This window comes from Eriocheir sinensis, chromosome 23, assembly GCF_024679095.1.
Source record: "Eriocheir sinensis breed Jianghai 21 chromosome 23, ASM2467909v1, whole genome shotgun sequence".
Taxonomy (NCBI): domain Eukaryota; kingdom Metazoa; phylum Arthropoda; class Malacostraca; order Decapoda; family Varunidae; genus Eriocheir; species Eriocheir sinensis.
In genome coordinates, this window is record NC_066531.1 from 5,898,051 (window position 1) to 5,906,645 (window position 8,595).

General features: G+C 40.6%; 1 long non-coding RNA gene across 1 annotated transcript; it reads right to left on the reverse strand.

Moving 5' to 3' along the window:
- Positions 1-6,909: 6,909 nt before the first annotated feature.
- Positions 6,910-7,623, reverse strand: LOC127002612 (uncharacterized). Its single transcript, XR_007756336.1, has 3 exons — positions 7,468-7,623; positions 7,083-7,424; positions 6,910-7,038 (listed from the first exon to the last, which is right to left on the reverse strand). It is a non-coding gene; the product is annotated as an uncharacterized LOC127002612 (long non-coding RNA).
- Between the last annotated feature and the right edge of the window lie 972 nt (positions 7,624-8,595).

Below are 8,595 nucleotides of genomic sequence, written 5' to 3' on the forward strand. Positions count from 1 at the left end.
CTCCCCCACACATATGCTGTCCATATAAATGGGCCTTGGCCGCCGTCGTATGGAATATACATCACATGTGTGGGGGGGCTCCACTCACACAACTCTCTTGGACAAAGAGAGTCTTCTACCTCTTAAATTCCGCCGCCATGTTGCCTCTCTATCTTCTATCGATATTTTCATGCTGACTGCTCTTTTGAACTTGCTAACTGCATGCCTCCCCCCCTCCCGCGGTCCCGGTACACTCGACGTTCTACTCTAGCTCATTTCTATCCTGTCCAAATCCCTCATGCAAGAGTTAACCAGCATCTTCACTCTTTCATCCCTTACTCTGGAACAGCCTTCCTCTGTTTATCCTCCTCTTCCTCTTCCTATTTATTCACTTCCTCCCCTTACTTTCTTCGTATCTTTCTCCTCTTCCTTCCACCTAATATATCTCTCTTCCGCATTAATATCACCTCTAGCAGCTTACTTCATTCTTTCTAAATCCGTTCTTTATATTTTAACCTTCCACTTTCATAATTCCACTTCAATCCGATGTTCCGTTTGTTTCACCAGTTTTCTTCGGTCTTCTCTTGTATCAGTCCTTTTAATAGTTTATTTTTTATATCTTCGGTTTTCTTTTTTATATAATCTCCTTCATCATTCTTTTCCATTACTAATAAATTTTCCGGCACTGGCAAAGCTACTGTTTCCTCCTCCTCCTCCCTCCCACTCTTCCTCATACCTAGGTGCTGCTCGTATACGAAATTCGCGCAAAATCAATTACCCCGTTATAAAATCGTATTAATCGTCAGCTGTTTCAAAAGAGTGGCTTCACCAATTTTCTGTCCAACGGTGATCACCAAAGGCGCGTTTAGAGGAAAAGTAAAGGTAAAGTTGGGGGCATACACTGTAGCAGCAGGTTTTCCCAGGTACCCATTTATTGACCAGCCCGAGAGGGAGGATGAACAGCTGGATGAGCTACACGCCGAGTGCCCGGGCCGGGATTCGAACCCGGGCCCGCGGAGTAGAAGCCAGGCACGCTGACCACTAGACTACGGAGGCGTATAGGATCCTAAAAAGTCCTTCATCATCCTTATTACCATTTTGCACATCTTTTATTCATTCAAATCAGTGATATATTATTGAAAAAGATAAAGACGCGATAAATTCTAATGAATTTTTTTTTGTTTAGGAAAAGGGATATTTTCTTATTAACTAGACTTGAATGTAGTACCGATAACATTATGTTAGTGATATCCAACTTTCCATTTAGATCTGCATGATATATGCTGCTTTGTCTCTCTTATTTGTATTTGCCGAACGCAAGGGTGGGTGGGGATGCGTCTTTGTGCTTCCTGGCGGAGTGGAAAAATTAGGGCGGCTTTTCCGATACCCTGTCCACCCAACAGTGAATGGGTACAAAGGGGGACAAAGGAAGAACAAACAACAGCAGACCTGCTGGTCCTTACGAGGCTGTTTGTGACAAGCTACACTAACTATCCAATCAAAGGTGGAAGATGAAGGACAGCAAAGGCGAAGGCTCCTCCCCACTCCCCCCATCCCTCCAGCCATAGCTGGCAGAAAGGAAAAAGAACCGTGCAGCATGGAAAAACTGCATGGAAATTATGTAGGAAAGAGGAAAGAACTACCATTACTGCTACCACTAACTGGGCGATAAAAGCGGACAAGGACACCAGTATTCCAAAGAACTTAACGTTATTACGACAATGAGTAATATCTTAGTTGCTGATAGGATTAAAAAAACTAGTCTAATCTATTCTTGAAGGCCGTAACTGTTGTACTATCAACGACATCACAGGGTAGAGAGTTCCAAACATTAACAACTCGATTGAAGAAGAAGTGTTTAGCTTCGTACGACGAGAATCGTTTACCACATATCTTCAAATTGTGATTTCTTCTTGTTCTATTTGATCGATCATTTGTTAAGTAATCTTCCGCATTAATATCACTGAATCCTTTAAACATTTTAAACACTTCTATTAGATCGCCTCGCATTCTTCGTTTTGATAGCCTGAATAAATTTACTTCTTTAAGCCTTTGTTCATATGATAAATTTCTCAACCTAGGAATCATCTTTGTTACTCTTCGTTGAACCCGTTCCAACTTTTATATGTCTTTTCTGTAATAGAGAGACCAAAATTGTACACAGTACTCTAGACGGGGTCGAACCAATGAATTATACAGTTTTGATATTACTTTTTCCGATTTATTATTAAAGGCCCGTCCGATGAAGCCAACCAATTTGTTTGCAGTTATAATTACCTCTGAACAATGCTGACCGGGCTTTAAATCGCTTGATATAGTGATTATAGGATCCTTTACTTTACTTACTGCAGAAAGTTGTTGGCCATTCATTAAGTACCGAACGCGATTGTTATTTTTTTCTGATGTGCAACACTTTAAATTTGTCAACGTTAAATTTCGATCTAGATCTGATTGTAAGGCTTCTTCGTCGAGTGCCGCAGTTACTTTACTAGCAATTTTTGTGTCATCAGCAAATTTTGATACTTTGCAAGTGAGCCCATCATCGATATCATTAACATAAATTAAGAAGAGCATGGGGCCAAGCACTGATCCTTGAGGTACGCCGCTTCTGACATCGAGCCAGTTAGATGTTACACCGTTTAGAAGTACTCTCTGTTTCCGCTCAGAGAGCCACTCCACAAGCCAATTGTGAATGTTACCCGAGATACCGTGCGCCAATAGTTTGCTGAGCAATCGTTGGTGGGGGACCTTATCAAATGCCTTTTGAAAATCCAGATATATGATATCTACTGATCTGCTTTCATCGAACACCTCAAAAGTATAATGAAAAAAATCATGTAAGCTAGTTAAACACGAACGTTTACTACGGAAGCCATGTTGCGAATTGTTTATTATATTATTTTCTTCGAAGAATTTCACCATATTGTCGCGAATGAAAGTCTCCATTAACTTACAAACAATCGATGTCAGGCTAATTGGTCGATAGTTTCCTGGATGAGACTTGTCCCCCTTTTTGAAAATTGGTGTGACATTTGCAAGTTTCCAATCCGACGGAACTTTTCCAGCTGTTAAAGATTTATTGAATATGATGGAGAGCGGTTTACAAATTTGATGTTTGATTTCTTTTAAGACCCTAGGGGTAATTTTGTCTGGACCAGGAGCTTTGCTTACTTTAATCCTTTCAATTGTGCGTAAAATGTCACTTTCTACGATGAACACGCCACTTAACATCTTTTCGGTCCTTCTAATCTCCGGCGGTTGAGGTGATAAACAATCTTCGTCGGTAAATACGGATGCGAAAAAGTTATTTAGGATTGTAGCCATTTCATTTTCATCGTTCGTGTGGTTACCATTATCATTAGCAAGCGGTCAGATACCACAAGTGAGTGACTTTTTATTATTTACATAGCTAAGAAATTCCTTAGGATTAGATTTACTCGTTTCCGCTATATATTCTTCAAGATTTTTCTTGCTTCTTTTTATTAATTTCTTGGTTTCGCGGCGAATTCTGTCCAACTCTAGTTTGTCAGCCTCACTGAGTTGATATATATCTACTGTATACGCGTTTTTTAAGAGAGGCTATTTTGAATTTCGTTATTCCACCATTTGGGTTTCTTCTTGGGAACGTGACTCCAGGTGGAGTCACGACTTCCTGGTTTTGAAAGGCGCGCTATTTTTTCACTCGCGCCATGCTACAAAGCTTGTGTGGGAGATTCGATCGACTCGATCGTCAGTGTGTCTTCAGACCTTGAGGGAGACAGATGCGCACCGCGCTGGAGTTGCTTCTTCTATCCTAAGTAAGGGCTGTGACGCCAGCTGGACCCACACCGTCCGTTTGTGAATTTTTTTTTAGGGGGAACGTAGGGGGGACAACATTGTTTATAGGCCTGTATATGTGTTATACAGGGCCTTAGTACCTGTACCTCATGCTAAATATGTTCTGTGGGATTTGATAAGAGTCCTGCTATAGTTATTCTCTCGTTCTACATGCGTGTAATAGTTATTACTATTATTTTCTTCTGGTATCTTTCACAGGTAAAGTTGACATGGCGCATCGCCGCGGATTGTCTGATAAAAGTTTACAGCAGCTGTTGGCTGAGACTACCATAGATCTGATTGGTGATATAACAATCACTGAAGTCTGAGCCAGCCACAGCTGATCCTTATGGCGGTGACGGCGCCCCACCACCCCAGTCACCCTCAGCCAGCCATGACTCATCACCTGAGTCACTCTCCGCCAGACATGATGGAGCCTCACACCCTCAGTCACTCTCAGCCCGGCACTCCCTAACAGTGGATGAAAGTGAGGATGGCCCTGACGTAGTGATTGATGTGGAGACATCAACAATGACAGCACATGCGACTCCACAGAAATGCCCCCGACAGTCTGAGAAGAAAATAATTGAATGCACAGAGCATTCAGTTCAGGGTTTGTCTCCAAGTGCATCTGTTGTTGCAGGCTCATCATCACCTGTTGCAGGTCCCTCAGGCCTCACCACTTTACGCGGCACTGCAAAACGGAAATTACTCCACCTTTACCTAATAAGCGAGCTCGAGTGACATATGATGATGACTCAGATCCCGATGACAACTCTGATTTAGACTATGGACCACCACCTGAGTTGGACACGGATGACACCCCTTCAGACTCAGACTACGAACCACCACGTACACCTGACACTGCTGTCGGGAACCAGAAAACGAACAAACAAGAGTAATAGCCATGACAGTACAGAGTAAACCTCTGACAGGACAAACACTAACAAGTAGGGTGACAGATATACAACTGTGTAAACGTCTCATAGGACAAACACTAACAAGGAGGGAAACAACGAGGATAAAGGAAAACAGATACCCAGAGAGGAATGAGAGATATACAACTGTGTAAACATCTGACAGGACAAACACTAACAAGAAGGGTGACATATATAACAGTGTAAACATCTCAAGTACAAAAGAGGGGAAACAACGAGGGTAAAGGAAAACAGAGACCCAGACTCAGATACAGAAAACAGATACCCAGTAGGCGTGGTCAGAAAGTGTGAACAACCATTGAAAAAGACTCTGACCCGTGACGTCAGTCGTGGCGACATGTTATGAGCCAATAATTTAACAGAAAAATCACTGTGGGAGTGTCTTAAGACTGACTCACGAATAGCAGGAGAAGTAAAACAATACAACATAATGAGCGAGCAGATGGGTGTGACAGGAAGTATTGGTCACTGGTTATGTAGAAAATTAAGGGCGTGTCAAGGATGTAAGTCCGCCTCAAGCAAAGAAAAATGTGGCCTAGAAATCAGTGGTATGGGTAGACCGAGCTTGGTTCTCGCCTCAAGCAGACCTGCTACTCACTCAGCCGAGAATGGCTGTTGTGATCTTAAACGTGAGTAGAAATTCGAGAATCTAAGGGAAACCGACTGTATTGTACTGGAGATTATAATGTAGGAGATGTGAAGTAGGATTGTGAGTGGGACAGGATTGTGATTATTTGTTTGCGATGTAAAGCTACTCACTCAGCCGAGAATGGCTGTTGTGATCTTAAACGTGAGTAGAAATTCGAGAATCTAAGGGAAACCGACTGTATTGTACTGGAGATTATAATGTAGGAGATGTGAAGTAGGATTGTGAGTGGGACAGGATTGTGATTATTTGTTATACCACTGGGTGTGGTATAATTTGGTGCTTCCGTGACTTGTAGTAGATTATACTATAGGAATGTGTTATTAGGATTTTGTGAAGAGAGTACATAATGATTGTGTTGTAAGCAGAGATATACAAACCACTGCTTGTGGAACGACGAGTGTTATTATTATTGGCAACAACTGAGCACATATTGTAGTATTATGTTTAAGACGTCGTTTGTCATATGTTGCATCCATTGCTGAATATGCCAGTGTTATGATGGTCTGAGCATAGAATATTGCGTAAGGCAATTACTTTCATTTACTTTTAAATAATGTATATTTTCTTTTTCCCTTGTTTATCCCCGAACTCCAGTCTCCAATAACAACTTAAGCCGGATTACGCTACCAGGGATACGAGACCGTGAGATCATTTATGGAGTAATTAATGAGTGATAAAAAGAGTTGATTTAATACAAGAAAAGAAGGGTCCAAAACTGGCGGCAGCGGTATAGGGATAAATAGGGACATATGCTTACAGTGCTTTTGTTTAATTTACTCTGACGAGAAAACGCCTCTTATTTTTACTAAGCTTTGCTCGTTTTAAGTGGCGGAAATAATAGTGACGATTTAATTATATAATTAATGGTTCTTCCGGAGGACATGGACTTTGACGATATGGTAATGGAAACTCTGGCCAACCAGTGTTGTTCTGTAGTGCAATGGGTAGCACACGCGACTCAACGGAGAATTCATGAGTTCCTTCCCGGGCGGAGTGGAGAGGGATGGGCAGTCTCTCTCCATCGGCGCCGTGATCCACTCATCCGTGAGAGGGTGTGAGGTGACAGGCAGCGGCAGCGTCCCGCCTCCCAGGTTTGTTTGTTTTAGGATTGTTACCCCAGGATGGAGGGGAACACGGGGCTCTACGCCTCACAGGGTGGTGGTGTGCCGCGGCTGGCATGCAGCCATAGAGTGACTTTATAAAGGCCTAACCCGCGTCCCCCTGGTAGGAAGTGTAGAGTATGATCCAGAAAAAATGTGAAATACTAAGAAAAGTGTGAGGTATAGATAAAAAGTCAAGAATGAGAAAAAAAAATGAAGTATATGGACAATATTGTGAAGTATTAAGATAAATGTGTGAAGTAAGAGGATCAGAGGAAGAGGAGGCCAGGGTAGGTACCCCCCTCAGTTAACTACTACAAATAACATTAAATAAATAAATGAATAATAAATAAATAAATAAATAAATATGCACACTTGCAGTGGAAAAAACGGAAAATGAGCGAAGATCAAAACAGGGATTAACCTTTAATATAATAAGATGAAGGCTATAACGAACAAGGGAGTAACCTTTAATATAATAAGATGAAGGCTATAACGAACAAGGGAGTAACCTTTAATATAATAAGATGAAGGCTATAACGAACAAGGGAGTAACCTTTAATATAATAAGATGAAGGCTATAACGAACAAAGGAGTAACCTTTAATATAATAAGATGAAGGCTATAACGAACAAGGGAGTAACCTTTAATATAATAAGATGAAGGCTATAACGAACAAGGGAGTAACCTTTAATATAATAAGATGAAGGCTATAACGAACAAGGGAGTAACCTTTAATATAATAAGATGAAGGCTATAACGAACAAGGGAGTAACCTTTAATATAATAAGATGAAGGCTATAACGAACAAGGGAGTAACCTTTAATATAATAAGATGAAGGCTATAACGAACAATGGAGTAACATTTAATATAATAATATGAAGGCTATAACGAACAAGGGAGTAACCTTTAATATAATAAGATGAAGGCTATAACGAACACTGTAGTAAACTTTAATATAATAAGATGAAGGCTATAACTAACAGGGAGTAACCTTTAATATAATAAGATGAAGGCTATAACGAACAAGGGAGTAACCTTTAATATAATAAGATGAAGGCTATAACGAACAAGGGAGTAACCTTTAATATAATAAATGAAGGCTATAACGAACAAGGAAGTAACCTTAAAAATAATGAAAAGAAGGCTATAACGAACAAGGAAGTAACCTTAAAAATAATGAAAAGAAGGCTATAACGAACAAGGAAGTAACCTTAAAAATAATGACAAGAAGGCTATAATCAACATAACTCAAGAGTAACTTTGATAGGCAGATCGCACTACTCATGATAATACATATGCAAAAGTGGCAGCACTCCTAGAAACAGGAGCGTGTGTGAGTTTTTAACGGAAGAATTTATTAAATAATTAGGGCTCGCAGTAAATGACTGTGAAGCGAAACCCGTGAATATTGTCTCTGTGCAAAGATACCATATTGAAAATGACGGTAAAAGACAAGTTAATATGGAAGGAAAAAGCAGTTTCCAAGACTTCTTGATAACACGCGATGTAGATTTGCCGACCCCTATTGTGTTGAGTACTGATTTGTAGTGTAGCACGATATTATTTTGAAAACATTGCAACTAAATAAGGAACAAAAGAACGAAGCTGAAAACTGATAATAGAAGGGGAAACCATACAATTATGCCAGGAAAAATATGTCTTATATCTAGAGGTGAAGGATCTTAGCTAAATGTAGATGGAAATGAAGAAAGTCTCACTGAAAATAAGGCCGTACGTTGCCAAGCAGCGGAACCTTTGCAACTGCATGCATCTGTTGCAGGTTACATAACGCTAGTGACGCAGCTACAGGCAAGTGAAGTTGAGCCTTGTGTTAGTACTCCTCAGGCTAGAGTCTTGTGCTCAGGGATAGTTAAGTTGACCCCTTCAACTGGCAATCAAAGATCTTATGTCACTGTGCCGTAATTGAATATTGAATGTGAGTGTAAAGATAGATGATAATACAACGTTAGGATTTGTGAATCCTGTCACTCATGAGCAATACGCTGATCTGCCACAAGTATCTAGAGTACAGACCGCTGACACAGTTAAGACAGACTTGAAGCCCGCAGAGCTTGAAGTAAGGAAGAAAAGCCTCTATCAAATTGTTGA